An 18,251-nucleotide genomic window follows, 5' to 3' on the forward strand; every position below is an offset into this window, starting at 1 on the left:
ATTGTTTGGATCACAGGAATGGCGGCAAAACAATCCTGTGGAAAGGCTCGATTTCCCGCATGTACTTTTACAGGGAAAAAAAAAATCCACTCCCAGCTCTTGGTTTCTCTTCCTTCACTAAGTCCAAGACAATCGCGCTCACCCAAAGCTGGGAGTTCCCAGTAAACGCAAAGATACTACGGATTGGTGTACCTATGAGACGTGATTTTAATTTTTTTGTGAATGTTGAGACCAATCCTAACACCAATGGATCAAGTATTAGTGGCTACATCATTCATGTCTTTGAGGCTGATGTGAAGAGACTACTATATGCTCTGCCCTATGTGTGCATACCCTATGATTATGCCAGTTCATATAACCAGTTGATATCCCAGGTGTACTTAAAGATTATTCCTTTCTGTGATATCAACTATCCCACCGCCCCCCCCCCCCCCCCCGCTAATGATTTTGAAACATTCCTCATTCCATACTTGCTTCCTTTCTGTTTTCCTGATTGTATGACAGAAGTTTGATGCGGCAGTGGGTGACGTGACAATTATCGCCAATCGAACTAGATATGCGGACTTCACAATGCCATACACAGAGTCTGGCGGTTCGATGCTTGTCTTAACTAAGAATGATGATAAAGCAACAATGTGGATCTTCTTAGAGCCACTAACAAGGGACCTCTGGATTGTCACTATGGTCTTTATCTTCTTCACTGGGTTTTTTCTTCTAAAGGATGGCAAGAGCATTACCGAATTTTTTTATAGAATGAGAGAATTGATCTAATTTATAAGAAAAATCATATATGAAAATCTCACAACTGCACAGTTTAAAGGAATTGACAGACAATCCCGAGACGATAATATGACCTTGAAACATAATGACGCCCACACCAGAGGCACAACAGACAACAGATAATTCCAACTCAACTCACGTGTTAACCGACCAAATGACTGTCTCTCACACAACTCGGACGACGGAGCCCTACTTCCACGTCGCCACAACCAGGGTTCCATTTACCGACCGGAGCTCGGTTACCGAGCTCCGGCGGTAACCGAAAATGCGCGATAACTGCGGTTACCGGTCAAAAATTCAAAAAAATTCGGAGAAAATTCATTTGGCAAATTTTAAATTTTTGCGAAAAAATCATGTTTTTGCCCTCTCGGTAACCGAGCGGTTTGGGTCGGTTACCGAGCGATTTTCTCGCATTTTTGATTCGGTCGGTTACCGAGCGGTTTGGGTCGGTAACCGCTCGGTTTTCTCGATTTATCGAGCGGTTTTATCGAATTTCAGCGCAGTTCAACAAAAAACCTAAAAAAGGGTTCAATCTTGTAAAATCAATAACTAATTCATCCGAGCTTCAAATCAAGTGAAACAAATTTTGTTGGCTTCCTTGTAACATGATCTACATGATAAAAGTATTTATAATCATAAAAAAGTTCAAAATTTTCTGTGAGAAATTTTATTTTTTAAACCAAGGTAAATGCATAGTTTACTCTTTGCTAATCCAAAAATCATGAAACTAATTTTGTTAGTCTTCTTACATGATCCTATATCTTTTAAAAATATATGAACTCATGAATTAGTTATTGTAACATGCATGATTGTGTAAATGTGTTGCGACTAGATTAATTCATAACTGACCCATCACACCTTAAAAATTAGTGAAACCACTTTCATTAGCTTATTTATATTATTATTTACGTAGAAAAAATAATAGTAGACATGAAAAAATTAATTACAGTGATGTTTCTTAACATATTCACTTTATGCTTGTGAACTTTGTAAAAATCATAGAGAATTTAATAAAACTCTAAATAAAGTGAAATCAATTTTAAAGATTCTCTTAAAATAAGTTTTATACAAGAAAAATATGTGTTTGCATGTTACACTTTTCCTTAACTTGAATTAATAATTGAGCCGCACGCTTCAATTTTTTTCATTTTTTAAAAAATTCTCCCTATAGAATATGATGCAAACGACATTATTTTTGAAATTTTTTTTCACAGAAGTTCTTAGAATTATGTCTAGTTTTTTTTAAGATTTTTTTTTAAATTTTTTTTATTTTTTCGAATTTTTTGAATTCAAATTTCGGTTACCGAGCGGTTTTTGAAACCGGACCGGACCGGGAAGGTCGGTAACCGCGATTTTTGAGCGGTTACCGACGGTTTTTTGAACCCTGGCCATAACTCGACCGACGGAGCCCCGCTCCCACGCCACCACAACACAATTCGTTCGGCAGAGTCCTGCTCCTACGCCACACCTTTCTGACCCACAAGACAGCAGCGCGTCGCTTTAGAGGAGTGCACATTGGAACAAAATGTTGCCGAGGATAGCCAAACCAAAAAGAAAAGTTGCCATGAAATGAGGACGTAGGGGTAAACCTATAGAAGAAGCTGACGGTTCAAACCGAGCCTGACCAAGCCGCCACTAGGTCGACGATGACCACCATAGCACGAGAACAGGACCTCCAGAGCGACGGCTTCAAGGAGGACGCGACGTTGAGTCACTGTCGTCGCCCGTCTGGTTGCTCGAACCAGGTTTTCAACCAGAAGGTCCAGGGGAAGGGGAGTGGGGAGGCGCCCTAACAATGCCTATAAGGAGGAGAACGACACCCGATGGTGTCGTCATCATCGATGCCAACCAAAAGCCAGGCAAAGCTTTTGACAGCGACTCCCACAACCTGCCCCCCCCCCCCCCCGGTGCACGACCAGCCTACGCAATGGCAAAAACCCAAGCAACAGCAATATCGCCACCTCACAGCCGTGTCGTCCCCTAGCCATCCTAGCGTCACGAAGCTCCCCACGGACCCAAACCTACAGAAGAGGAGGAGGCCAGGAAACGGGAGGAGCAACGCAAATGCCAAAAGCCAGACACAACCAGGGCAAAGGCGGACAAACGAGCAACACCATGGCGACATCACCCAAGCAGCACCACAATAGAAACAACAGCTACACCACGTCGACCAGCAACACCATGGCGGCAACCCTCACAACGAGCATGCATCGTCATAGCTATGCCACCACGGTGGCGACACCACGGTGGAAAGAGGCACCATGGTGGCGGCACTACGACGGGCAGCAGCACCACGATGTTGGCCCCCACGGCTGGCACACGCATGGCCACGACGGTGGCACCAAGGCGACGACAGACACTCGAGCAGTGGAGGCATTGGTGCCACGCCCACCCATGGGCCGCCGCAGCACTGCCATAGGATGACAAGCACACACTGTAGAGCCAACAGTTGCCTACACTCACGCGGGTGTCGAGAACTGGCCCCGACATCACACCATCGACCCACACACCAACAAGCGCTGGTGGCACGGTCACAGCCGGGCCCGACAGAAGCCTTACTAGGCACCGACAGTGCACCGTCGGCCATCACCACACCTTAGCACCGGAGAGGCATGTAACCGTGGTGAGCATGCCGCCAAGACCCAGATCCAGCACCGAGAGATCAGATCCGGCCAGGCTAGAGCGGATTCGGTGAGGACAGGCTGGGCTCGGCAGCATCTCACAACGAAGAAGACTAGCCGACAGGAGGGAGAGGAGGAGGGAGAAGAGAAAAGGAGTGGAAGAGAGAGAGGGGGGAGGGAAGGGGCCGTCGCCGCCGGAGCAGGTCACCAATGACGGCGGTGGCCGGGCGGATTGCGGTGGTGGGGAGCGCTAGGTGATGGGGGGAAGGGGAGTTGCCCCGAGTCGCCCAAGGGGGACGACGTGAGACGAGGGAGGCTCCTCCCTTCTTCACTGGCTTTGTTGTGTCGATGACTGAAAATCCTACAAATGATAAATTCCAAGGGTCAAGATGGAAGCAGTTCAGCATTGCTGAAAGGACAATGATGTCGCCTAGAGGGCGGTGAATAGGCGTTTTACAAAAAATTCGCCCCTTTTTACCATTGGTCTAAACTTGCAGCGGAATATAAATTAACGGATTTTTCACAAGTGAAAAACCTAAATATGCTAGGCTCAACTAGTGCACAATCACCCTAAATAAGTGTGAAAATTATAATCCTAAGGTGACTAAAATTATTCAATTCTAGCAAGAGATATGCAATAAAACTTAAATTGAAAAAGGCTGAAAACACTGTTCATATGCCTGAAATTACTGTTCACCGGAGACTCCGGTGTAGTCCGGATACTCCGGTGTGTACAGGTCCGGAAACTCCGGTAAAGGCCGGATTCTCCAGGTTCTGTACAGAACTGAGCCCGAAACTGAATAAAATTAATGAGTAGAGAGTTCTAACTCAAACCAAGTGATATCGTGTGTTCCCGGAGATGATTCCAAGTAGATTCACGAAGAACCTACACTCAAATACACACAAACAAGTAGATCGAACAATATGCACAAAGATTTGAGCAAGAACATAAAAGTAAGGAAACAAGAGATGAGACACAAAGATTTGTTTCCCGAAGTTCGGATTCACTACCGTGAATCCTACGTCTCCGTTAAGGAAGCTCCAACGAGCCGGGTCTCTTTCAACCGCTTTCCTCGATCCACTAGCTTTATCTCTTCCCTTTCGGAGGCGAGATCGACCTTCACAAACTTTCCCGCGGCTCACCACACGCGCGGGAGCTCACCGGGCAACACCTAGCCGGCTAGGAGGCTTAACCTCCAAGAGTAACAAACGCAATCGAACTTCTTGCCGAGAACTCGAGTGCTCAAGAATGGATTTAGCTCACTTGCACTCAATCTTCCAATCTCTCAACCCAACTCACTTTTCTTCTCAAATCACACACTAGAATGGAGTGGGAGAGGTTCTTTTGGCTCTAAAAATGTGTTCTTTCGTGCCCCTTGCAGCAGCCCCAAAGGATGGGGTGAGTGGGGTATCAATAGCCCACTCCAAACAACTAGCCGTTACTGTTTTTGTCAGAACTGACCGGAGTATCCGGTGAACACCGGAGTATCTGGCCCTAAATTCAAATACGGTGTCAGAACGGTCACAGAATGTGTCAGAACTAGCCGTTGTGCTCTTTTCTGAACTTTTACCGGAGTATCCGGCCTATACCGGAGTCTCCGGTCGGCACTTAACACAGAAAATAGCCCCGGAGACTTCCCGGAGTCTCCGGCCACTCCAGGTACCGGAGTATCCGGACTTCACCGGAGTCTCCGGCCTTTCCAGGTACCGGAGTATCCGGCCTACACCGGAGTCTTCGGCCACAGCACAGCTGACCTCCGAAAAACGGTGATAACTTTTGATCCCGGAGTCCGATTTCGACGATTTTGGACTCTACGGAAAGCTTATTCAGAGGGCTACACATACCAACTGAATTCATGACCTAAAACACATAGTATCAAATTAGGAACACTCCAAAACCCATTTTGGACACTTCTGCACTTTCCGCTCCGGACTCTTAACAACAAACTCTCACTTTGGGTTTGGTTGGAAACTCTTGAGCACTGAGACGCGACAATTAGCTCACGTTGCATCCCTCTTAATAGTGCGGCATACCTATACTCAAATTCAAAGATAAAACTCGTTTGAACCACTTTGAGCATTTGAAAACTTTCAAGTACCGCTTCTTTTTCTTTCAAACCTTGAGGGTTGCTAACTTCTATATATTCTTCACTTCATCTCTTCTTGATTCTTCATATGATTGATGTGAATCATCCATAGCTTCCCATGGCCTCGCACGGTCCATCGGCGCAAAGCCTTCACTCGCTCTTCACCACCGCCTTGGTCCTTCGGCGCCAAGCTATTTGCTTGCCCTTCACCACGGATGGTCCATCGCAGCCGAGTCTTGCTTGCTCTTCACTGTCTTGCCATAGAAAACCATTTTGTATTCGACATCTTCAAAGAATTCACTTTTTCATATATGGAGTCCACTCTTGTTCTTCACTTTTGGCATATGTGATTTCAATTCAACTTAAGCCTTCTTATAAATCCTAACCCCAACTCACCCTCAAGCACAAAGCACATGGGTTAGTCCATAAAACCTAAATGACAACATTTATACCTTAAGTTACTTGATCTCCACAAGTAACTTATTAGCCTTCATGCATATTGTCAATCTTCATATAGAACCTAACCCTCACTCATTCTTAAACACATAGCACATGGGTTAGTCCATAAAACTCTATTAACAAGGCATACCTTTAGTTACTTGATCTCCCCAAGTAACTTAGCCTTCAAGCTTATTGCCAATCTTATTGAGTTTTTTCTTCTTCTTATGAGCATCACTAAAATCTCAATGATTTTTGATGCAATTATTTGAACTCATAGCATTTCTCAAAGAATCCATGATTCATCATTTATGCATCTCCTATGGAATAACCTAGAGCTCATGCATATCTCTCATCCATGCATCACCTATGGAATAACCTAGAGCTCATGCATATCTCTCATCCATGCATCACCTATGGAAAAACCTACTAACAAACTCAACACCATTATTAGTCTATAGGTATTATCATTAATTACCAAAACCACACATAGGGGCTAGATGCACTTTTAATGTCCCCCATTTTAGTAATTGATGACAATCTCACTAGATGATTATATTTGATAAAAATTAAAGTTCTAAGTATACATATAATCCGAAGATGAATGTATATAAAGAACAAGTTTTGGAAATATCAAATATCACAAAGATATTTGAGATTGCCAAAACAAGTTTTACTAGCATCAAACACCACAAGGGTTTTGATATTAGTAAAAACCAACATATGTATATAGTAAACTCCCCCACAATCTATGCATGTGTGAATGAATCTCGAATGTCATTGCATATATTGTCTATCTCAAATTTTGGACGGAGTTTTCTTTATACATATCAAGCAAGCATGACAAAGTATGTATGAAGATGAATATGCTCATGCAAAGAAAAACTTTAACCTAATTGACATCTTCCCCCTATAAGCAAATTATCCTCCATAAGCAAAGACCTCTTACAAAATATAACATCTAGTCCAAATTCTTCCCCAATTGACATCAATGCCAAAATGGAATCATCGAAATAAATTCTCCCCCAATTTACATCAAATTGGTAAGAATTAAGTAGGACTTGCCAAAAGAGAATTTTTTCTCCAAAACACCATTAGCCCTATCCCACAAGAGGGAATCATCGAGAGCTAGTGCATGACCATATATAGTGTAAACTCCTCATAATATGTGTATTTCTCATAGTTTGAGTTAAACCAAATACACTTATCCAATTACGAGCTATGTGAGGAGAACAAGTTATACAATAGGTCAAAGGAGTTTAAAAGAGATGCCAAAAGAGATTTCAAAAGGAAATACCAATTAAAACTTCAAAAGATATTAATTAGATACCTACAAGAGATAGCAATTGAAAAAAAAATGCCAATTAAAATTTCAAAGGATATCAATTGAATACCTATAAGAGATATCAATTGAAAGTTCAAAGCATACCAATTGAAACAATTGAAAGAGATACCAATTCCAATTGAAATAGATGCCAATTGAAACAAATTTAATTGAAGGCAAAGCAAGCACGAGTCCGAAATGAATATCTAAAGCACAAGTGCAATGGATCATGCTCTAAGTTAAACATAGCAAAATTGTTGACAATATAACGAATTTCTCGTTTATAACAAAGTGTCAACATCAAATGAGCATATATGTCCAAAAGAGCAATTTAAAGCGGACTACAAACCTCAAGCAAAGGATTTTGCAAATTTCATCAATATTGCATATAGGAGCAACTCAAGCATTTGATATAAAATCTTTTGCATATTTGGGATTGGATGAATCATAAACATGATTATAGAGTTCTCACAAAAATATGCTACTTCAAATTGCTCATATTTGCAATAAAGAGGTTTTAAGCACTTGCAAGAAAGACACATTTTTGCAAGATATTTTTATGATATGATGCAATCTACACAAGATTGAATCTTTAAAATTAAATGCATAAATCAAGAACAAATTACTTGGAATGATATTGAATTGCTCACTTTGATATGGTCCTTCTCTTGATTCCAATTGAAATTGAAGGAGATGGTCTTCTTTGTAGATATCAATTGAAAGATAAAGACCTTCTTCATGAAAAATCCAATTGAAAGGACAAAATCATCTTCATGAATTTCAATTGAAATGAGCTTCTACTTGAAAGGACATTCATTATGATTAATTCAAGCATCCAATGCATCTTCATTGTACCTAAAATTCATTTAAGAACAATTTGGTCCCCAAACTCATTGGGTCCGAAAATGTTAGTGAACACATCACATAGAGCACGCTCTCTCATAAATATGTGCATATTTGTATGAAATGATAACAATTCAAGTTCATACCAACAGATATATACCAATTGAAAATATATACCGAACGAAGGTATATACCAATTGAAATCAAATGAAAGCTCTATGCACCTTTTAGACAATAAAAAAATACTTGAGAGAGGCTTACTCTAAATGTAGGATCAAAGAAATCAAACATATTATAGATTTTAACATTTAAGTCAAACAAGCATGCTCGTCACTTTCAAGATCCAATAAGATATAATTTGGACAAAAATAGCATATGAAACTTAAAAATACCAAATGAAAGACAAATATCAAAAGGTTGTCCAAATTACATCTAAGACAAAAATCAACAAATGATCGCTCTCAAAGCTCAACAAGTGAACTAAGCAAGATTTGAGCATATAAAGAATAGAATTGCATTCATGCTCAAAAACTTATCTCAAGCAAGTATATAGAAAATGATATAAGCATTGAGATAGCAAGCTTCCAAAGACTCCAAAAAGGAAAGTTTCATTGAAGAAATCAATATTCCTAACATAGGAGTTAAATGCAATTTTTCACATAGAAGGAAGTCACTTGAAAGCAAGAATTGAAACAAAGATGATCAACAAGGATTACCACTTGTATTATTACCAATTGTAAGAAGACAATGGTATGTGGAGATATCACAAGTCGGTAATTGCAAAAAGGCATGGATCAACTTTCTTTCAAGAAGCATGTAAGAATGATTTTAGAAATTAAACACATGCTTCAAACACATTCCTCACAAAGTCAACTATTACAAGAAAACACAAATAAAAATAATAGTTGATACAGTTCTGTTGAACTGATCCGGAGTATCCGGTGAACACCGGAGACTCCGGGTGGCACTCAGTCGCCACACAGAAAAGTCTCGGAACCTTTGCCGGACTCTCCGAGTTCTCCAGATACCGGAGTATCCGGTGAACACCGGAGACTCCGGTCCTTTTTATCAAAATAATAAATATTAACCGAGGCTCTCTGGCGGAGTCTCCCTCGGAGACTCCGGTAAAAATATTTTCTCCTACCGGAGTATCCGGTGAACACCGGAGACTCCGGTCTTTTTCAACAAAAATAAATGCTTAACCGAGACTCTCTACCGGAGTCTACCTCGGAGACTCCGGACTAAAAACACCAACTACCGGAGTATCCGGTGAACACCGGAGACTCCGGACAATGAAAATAATTGTTGATTTGATCCGAATGAGAAATGATTCAAATTAAAAATCTTGAGATTGAAAAGATCACTAGATAAGCACCACGACTCTCAAGTTTCAATTTAAACCAAAAGTGGATCAATTAATGGTTTCTTGCAAAAATGAGAGCTTTACATGAGCTTGACATACCACATAGATGCTAGATAAACAATAATATCAATTCTAAATGGTATTGCTCAAATGTTCACAAATTATGGGTATTTAAGATGCATAAAGCATAATACCCCCCATAATACGATAATCCATTAATATCCACAAAAGAGAGCCAAATAGAATTCAATAAGACGAATAATATCAAATAAGGCTCCAAAACCACTATCAACACATAAAAGTGCAATGCATCCTACACATACTAGTTGGCAGGAAAAGCTAGATGCACTAGAAACAAATTCATAGCACACTTAGTAAGTAATCAAGACATGTATGAATATGAAATGAGTAAGTATGGCAAGATTGCACTAAAGTCTACACATGCTAGCATAAGCATAAGCTCTAAACAAGCATAGATACATAACCTACACATGCAAAGAACTAGAAACTTCTAGAAAAAAGTGTAGAACAATAAATCTAACACAATGAACGAGAATATGAATTTAAGGCATTGTGATAGAGAGTTACATTTATAGAGTAACATTGGGTAAAAATAAATATAATTCCACAAAACTTGACTCTTTAATCAATTAGATAAATCTTCAAATAAATAGCCAAGTCTCCAATGCCCTCCATTTTATCAAGAGACTAAAGACAAATTTTACTTGAAGAAATATTAGTCTCAAAGCACAAAATATAGATGAGCTCCCCATATATATGTGCATCCAAGTACTTAAATTACTTGTAACATACACTTAGTTTATTTAAGAATTTAGAGGAGTTTACCCTATATTTTAAGTTAAGGCACAAAAGAAATTTACAAAGGAAATACTTGTGCCAAAAATAAACTTACAACCATGAGATAGTGTAGATTACCACAAGATGTGAATTTTCTTGGCAATCTATTATGTGAGAAGCTTTATTGGGTATAAGCTATTGTATTTGAATGGAGTGTGTCTTTATTTGATTTGAGCTTTATTCTTCTCACTTCATTTCTTTTGATGTGATTGAGTTCATTTTTCATAACCATCACAAAGTATCCATTACCTACATTATTAGCAAGATATTGCTCTACTAGAGAGCCGTTAAAAACATCATATTACACAAAGTATAAATTTTGCTCAAATTTTACCTAGCCACATTCAAGTGCTCACGACCATGAAAAATTGTGAATATTTGCACCTATGTTAAGCTAAGTGGCTAGATAGCTCAAGTTAGATACTTGTTACCGAGATGTCATTTAAGATTGAAATAAAGCAATAATCCACACTCTTGGCACTTCTTTCCAAATATTATGAGAAAACCCAATTTGAAAAAATCTTGATATGATATATTCAATATAGTTTCTCTCAAGCAAGCCAAGTCTTCAATACATCTCCAAGTACCTATTTAGCAAATTAAGCACTTTGTGGTACCCAAACCATGTTGGATCCTTTAAGGTTAGTCATGAAAGATTTAGGCACCCAAATGGCTTTTGCATTAGCATGAGATGAACTAATCACCTTAGCAACATAAGTACCACTCTTAACATTCTTAGGCAAATATTGATCATTATTGAATGAGTTAGGCTTAGGAATGTTACCAATGGGACAATTCTTACCAATATATCCCTTAGCCCAACAAGTGTAGCAAATGCGGTGCTTGTCCTTACAAGATATCTTCTCATCTTGCTTCTTGCTTGCTTCCTTGCCGGTGAGCCTCTTCCTTGATGACATAAGACCTTCATTCTTCATGTAGGGGCATGATGCAATTTCATGTCTCTTCTCATTGCATCCATAACACTTCCTCTTGCTTCTTCTTGTTTTTTTTCTTTAGAAGTGTGGTCTTGTCATCAACCTTGTTGGAACACATAGAGGTATAGTGTCCCATGCTTGAGCACTTGACATGAGCCATCTTCTTAACTTGGCTCATCTTCTTTTCTATTTTCTTCAAAGGGCAATCTCTCATATGGGGGCCCTCTTTCTTGCACATGAAGCAAGTGATGAGAGCCTTGATCTTCTTTTGATTTTGCCCTTTGATCTTGACATTATTGGACTTGTTCTTCTTGTTGGATTTTGCATCAAGTCCATAATATTTGTGCTTCTCATTTTTCCCTTTGCTATCAATATTACAAGCAACACTAGGGAAAATATTAGCTTTAGAGCAACAAAGATTAGTAGGCAATTCATCATTGGATATAGAATTGACATTAAATGAATTGCTAGAACTAGCACATGTTAAATCTACATTATGCAAAGAATGTGTGCTAATGTCCATATGAGGTTTATAGAATTTTACCGTTGTTACCACAACCTCATGAGCTATTTCTAGCATGGCATGTGAGTACATAAGATTTTCATGAGAGCAAACAAGCTCATCATGATTTTCTTGCAAGGCCACATGCTTTCTAGTGAGCTCTTCAAGTTGAGCCTTTAGCTCACTATTTTCTTTCTCCAAAGATGCTACATAAGAATTAGAGTTAGTAGCACAAGCATCATCAACGGGAGAAATAGTGAATTTGTCCTTAGATAAAGAATTGCAATTAGGACATGATTTTTCTAAATCCACTAGAGGCATAGCATCTAATTTATCAATCAAAGAAATATGCTTAACTTTAAGATCTCCATAAAGATTAGATAAAGAACTATGGGATTCTTGAAGTTTTTCATATTTCATATTTAAGGCCTTAAGCTCTTCTATTTTCTCAATGAGGAATTCCTCTTGCCTCTCAAGGCTTTCTTCTAAGCCTTCCATGGTGATCATGAGCTTTATCATTTTAGACATATTCTTTTTGCTCAAAAGATCAAATTCGAGCTCATCACTATTACTAGCACTAGAACTAGCTTTAGCATTATTAATCTCACTTACCGATTTCATTTTACCTTTTGCCTAAGGCACAATGGAGAATCGATGTGAGGGGATGAGCATCTTGGAGAGGTGGATGCTTCTCCATCTAGGCTTTGTCCCTCATAGACTTCTATTTCCTTCAAAAAGTTAGTCTCACAAATACTAGTGAAAATAGATGCATCACCATGAGAGCAAAGAGTCATATCATCATGATAAGTAGCATTTTTGCACTAGATGATATGCAAGTCTTGACAACATTACTAGATATGAAAATTTCATTGCAAGTGTTGTTAAAGTCCAAAGAAGGGATTGAACACTCACTTACTATATTCACCATTTCATTACCTTGCTTGTTGTTAAATATTGGTGAAGTGGATGACGGAGTGACATCCTCTTGGACAAAAGAGAAAATCATTTGGAGTTCTTCATGATGTGAAGATGAAGTGTAACGCTCTCCAAATGATGTCTCCGGAAGAAGTTGTTCTTCATCACATTTGGGCGTGTCATATCTTTCTTTGAGAGTAGTCCAAATGAGATGAGCGTCCTCAAGCGGTAAGATCGATTCAATAACATCTATGCTCAAATAATCAAATAAGACATTAGTACCTTGAGCATTGAGATATATGCATTTCTCTTCCTCTTCGGGTGATATGAGTTTATCATTAGGAGGAGAAATGCTCATATCTACAACTCGCTCTATTTGAGGACCCATGGCCCTAAAAATATTAAGCATGCGAGTACTCCAATCACAATAATTTGAACCATCTAAAAGGAGTGGCTCTACGTGCACTAATCCGCTAGTCGACATCTTTACTATCTAGGCGGTAAAGTCCAAAAAGAGAGACTTGGCTCTGATACCAATTGAAAGGACAATGATGTCGCCTAGAGGGGCGGTGAATAGGCGTTTTACAAAAAATTCACCCCTTTTTACCGTTGGTCTAAACTTGCAGCGGAATATAAATTAACGGATTTTTCACAAGTGAAAAACCTAAATATGCTAGGCTCAACTAGTGCACAATCACCCTAAATAAGTGTGAAAATTATAATCCTAAGGTGACTAAAATTATTCAATTCTAGCAAGAGATATGCAATAAAACTTAAATTGAAAAAGGCTGAAAACACTGTTCATATGCCTGAAATTACTGTTCACCGGAGACTCCGGTGTAGTCCGGATACTCCGGTGTGTACAGGTCCGGAAACTCCGGTAAAGGCCGGATTCTCCAGGTTCTGTACAGAACTGAGCCCGAAACTGAATAAAATTAATGAGTAGAGAGTTCTAACTCAAACCAAGTGATATCGTGTGTTCCCGGAGATGATTCCAAGTAGATTCACGAAGAACCTACACTCAAATACACACAAACAAATAGATCGAACAATATGCACAAAGATTTGAGCAAGAACATAAAAGTAAGGAAACAAGAGATGAGACACAAAGATTTGTTTCCCGAAGTTCGGATTCACTACCGTGAATCCTACATCTCCGTTAAGGAAGCTCCAACGAGCCGGGTCTCTTTCAACCGCTTTCCTCGATCCACTAGCTTTATCTCTTCCCTTTCGGAGGCGAGATCGACCTTCACAAACTTTCCCGCGGCTCACCACACGCGCGGGAGCTCACTGGGCAACACCTAGCCGGCTAGGAGGCTTAACCTCCAAGAGTAACAAACGCAATCGAACTTCTTGCCGAGAACTCGAGTGCTCAAGAATGGATTTAGCTCACTTGCACTCAATCTTCCAATCTCTCAACCCAACTCACTTTTCTTCTCAAATCACACACTAGAATGGAGTGGGAGAGGTTCTTTTGGCTCTAAAAATGTGTTCTTTCGTGCCCCTTGCAGCAGCCCCAAAGGATGGGATGAGTGGGGTATCAATAGCCCACTCCAAACAACTAGCCGTTACTGTTTTTGTCAGAACTGACCGGAGTATCCGGTGAACACCGGAGTATCTGGCCCTAAATTCAAATACGGTGTCAGAACGGTCACAGAATGTGTCAGAACTAGCCGTTGTGCTCTTTTCTGAACTTTTACCGGAGTATCCGGCCTATACCGGAGTCTCCGGTCGGCACTTAACACAGAAAATAGCCCCGGAGACTTCCCGGAGTCTCCGGCCACTCCAGGTACCGGAGTATCCGGACTTCACCGGAGTCTCCGGCCTTTCCAGGTACCGGAGTATCCGGCCTACACCGGAGTCTTCGGCCACAGCACAACTGACCTCCGAAAAACGGTGATAACTTTTGATCCCGGAGTCCGATTTCGACGATTTTGGACTCTACGGAAAGCTTATTCAGAGGGCTACATATACCAACTGAATTCATGACCTAAAACACATAGTATCAAATTAGGAACACTCCAAAACCCATTTTGGACACTTCTGCACTTTCCGCTCCGGACTCTTAACAACAAACTCTCACTTTGGGTTTGGTTGGAAACTCTTGAGCACTGAGACGCGACAATTAGCTCACGTTGCATCCCTCTTAATAGTGCGGCATACCTATACTCAAATTCAAAGATAAAACTCGTTTGAACCACTTTGAGCATTTGAAAACTTTCAAGTACCGCTTCTTTTTCTTTCAAACCTTGAGGGTTGCTAACTTCCATATATTCTTCACTCCATCTCTTCTTGATTCTTCATATGATTGATGTGAATCATCCATAGCTTCCCATGACCTCGCACGGTCCATCGGCGCAAAGCCTTCACTCGCTCTTCACCACCGCCTTGGTCCTTCGGCGCCAAGCTATTTGCTTGCCCTTCACCACGGATGGTCCATCACAGCCGAGTCTTGCTTGCCCTTCACCGTCTTGCCATAGAAAACCATTTTGTATTCGACATCTTCAAAGAATTCACTTTTTCATATATGGAGTCCACTCTTGTTCTTCACTTTTGGCATATGTGATTTCAATTCAACTTAAGCCTTCTTATAGATCCTAACCCCAACTCACTCTCAAGCACAAAGCACATGGGTTAGTCCATAAAACCTAAATGACAACATTTATACCTTAAGTTACTTGATCTCCACAAGTAACTTATTAGCCTTCATGCATATTGTCAATCTTCATATAGAACCTAACCCTCACTCATTCTTAAACACATAGCACATGAGTTAGTCCATAAAACTCTATTAACAAGTCATACCTTTAGTTACTTGATCTCCACAAGTAACTTAGCCTTCAAGCTTATTGCCAATCTTATTGAGCTTTTTCTTCTTCTTATGAGCATCACTAAAATCTCAATGACTTTTGATGCAATTATTTGAACTCATGGCATTTCTCAAAGAATCCATGCTTCATCATTTATGCATCTCCTATGGAATAACCTAGAGCTCATGCATATCTCTCATCCATGCATCACCTATGGAAAAACCTACTAACAAACTCAACACCATTGTTAGTCCATAGGTATTATCATTAATTACCAAAACCACACATAGGGGCTACATGCACTTTCAACTTCTTTTTGCTTTACTTTCTCCACTTTGACCTTTTCTCATGGTATGTGGTTACAGAACATCCTTGTTCTTCCTAACACTCTACAAAACAAAATTGCACGCATCTTTATAGTACTTCAAACTCGAATTTCTATGTGTTTTACTTGCTTACTTAAATTCTTAGTAATACCTTTTTTTTACTATACTTTGTGGCAGATCAAATTATCAAGAGCCTTCATTCAAAAGTTGTGGTGGTGATTTGGTGCTTTGTGGTGGTTGTGTTAGTGCAGAGCTATACGGCGAGCTTGTCATCTTTGCTAACTGCGCAGAAGCTCCAACCTTGAGTGACTGATCCTAGGCAACTCTTGCACAATGGAGATTATGTTGGATACCAGAATGGATCACCTGTGCACGCAATGCTTATGAGACTCCACTTGATGAGTGCAAGATAAAGGTCTTGAGCACACTGGAGGAATACACAAAAGCATTGAGAACATGATCAAAGCATGGAAGGGTGTCGTCTATCTTTGATGAGATCCCTGGTGGGGGATGGTCTCACAGGCCCCCTTGCGAGCAGGGTCGAAGTTCTCTCCGACCACTATTTACTAATAGTCTACAATCGTTATGAGTCTCGCATGTTGCAGGAACCCTTTGGACATGTCGAAGGTACTTTGTGGATGCTCCACGCCACCAAAGCGTGTCTGTATGCCGGTTTCAGCGAAGCAATCGATGGGCCTTCGGAAGTTGACTGAAGATCCCCGTTGGGCCTTGCGAGAGAGTCGGTCAAAGGGACATTAGAGATGTTCGCGGGCAAAGCATTCGGCTAGCCTCCGGAGGCTTGGCGAAGACCATCGCACAGGGCACTGAGGAATGTGCTCCGAAGGTACCATCGGTCGTAGACCTTCGGGAACACGGCGAAGGAGAAATTGAAGCTGGTAACCAAGGACCCAGAAGGGCAAAATTGTAAATAGCATAGATGCGCTATAGAATAATACCGTATTGCCCTCAAATATATCGGGAATGTCAGTTACAAGGGTATTACTGTACTTAGTAACAGAGAGTGGTTAAATACGGCATATAAATAAAACAACATTGTAACTGAAAAGATAGAAGACATTAATTACAACACACAGTTCTCTGTCCAGTGAAGTTCTCTCACCTTGACTTCGGACCATTCCAATGGGCCGAAGCCGAAAGCTCCTTCTTTGTTGGTTGCGAAAGTTTCCGACAATCCCCTATCTAGATTCTTTCCTCACTCATTACGGAAAAGAGTTCCAAATAGTTGTCCCCATGGACAGGACTGATGGATTTGATTTTGTAAGTTCCTTGCACCTATGTTTTGGTAGATCATAAAATCTTCTAGCCATGTTCACCTGGCCTGATATCTTCCATGTCTGAAGGTTTTCCCTAGAGGCTCCCCATTGGCACCTGACCTTTCGAAGGCCATCGTGAACTCAACAGAGGGGCATGAAGGATTTCATATTCAAAGGAAATGGTTTGCGGATGCAACTCCTTTCCCCGATTATGGCAATCCCAATACTGATTCCGTACGCCTCAATTTACGGAGCTTCAAAGGCCTCTTCATTGTCAATAGATTTACTCTCTGCGTCATGCTGGTAATAGACTTGCCCAAGTTCATTCTTTTTTTTTAGATAAAGACTTATTCCGGCCTTTGCATAGAGTTATGCATGCAGCCGTTCATTATTACAAGGTTTAACAAAATATCCAGTATTCCGGATAGATTAAGCAAAGACAGGAGTGAACTAAAAAAGCCCGAACCAAGTCAAGCAAAAGTCTATTACTAAACAGCCAACCATATCGGGCGTAAATTTCCATCGTTGTCGATTCCATTCTTCGACATGCGTCCTTTATAAGAGGTCGATCCTCCATCTTTTGTAGCAAAGATAAAAAACGAATCCAGTAAATACCCCTGAAAAGAACCTGCATAGAAGAGTGGACTTTTGACCTGTCAAAAACCACATCATTTCGACTTAACCAAATAGCCCAACAAAGAGCACTAGCTCTAACCAAAGTGTGGTTTTTAAAATCTTGACTCATCCCATTAAGCCAACTACCAAACATATTGGAGACACTAGTTGATGTATTTAAGCCAAACATAACCTTAACCACACGCCAAATAAATTTAGCAGTGTGACATTCGAAAAAAAGATGTTGTATTGTTTCCTCATGATGACAAAAACAACATATGATACTTCCTTCCTAACGTCGTTTTGCTAAATTATCTTTAGTTAGAGTCTTTCCATTAAACAAAAACCATAAGAACACTTTAATCTTTAGTGGTAGATTTAGCTGCCAAAGATATAAGTTGTTTGGAATGACGAATTCGCTAATCAAAGATCTATACATGGATCGGACCGTGAATCTTCTAAGTTGATGTAAAGACCATTGAAACATATCACGATTATCATTAAGCTGTATAGAAACCAACTTATGAAGCAAGTCATTCCAAGCTGTCATATTATTTCCG

General features: G+C 40.3%; 1 pseudogene; it reads left to right on the forward strand.

The window, feature by feature from the left end:
- Positions 1-59: 59 nt before the first annotated feature.
- On the forward strand, positions 60-17,415 carry LOC133930241 (glutamate receptor 2.8-like; annotated as a pseudogene).
- The last annotated feature ends 836 nt before the right edge of the window (positions 17,416-18,251 follow it).

Source organism: Phragmites australis, chromosome 10 (genome assembly GCF_958298935.1).
Source record: "Phragmites australis chromosome 10, lpPhrAust1.1, whole genome shotgun sequence".
NCBI lineage: Eukaryota > Viridiplantae > Streptophyta > Magnoliopsida > Poales > Poaceae > Phragmites > Phragmites australis.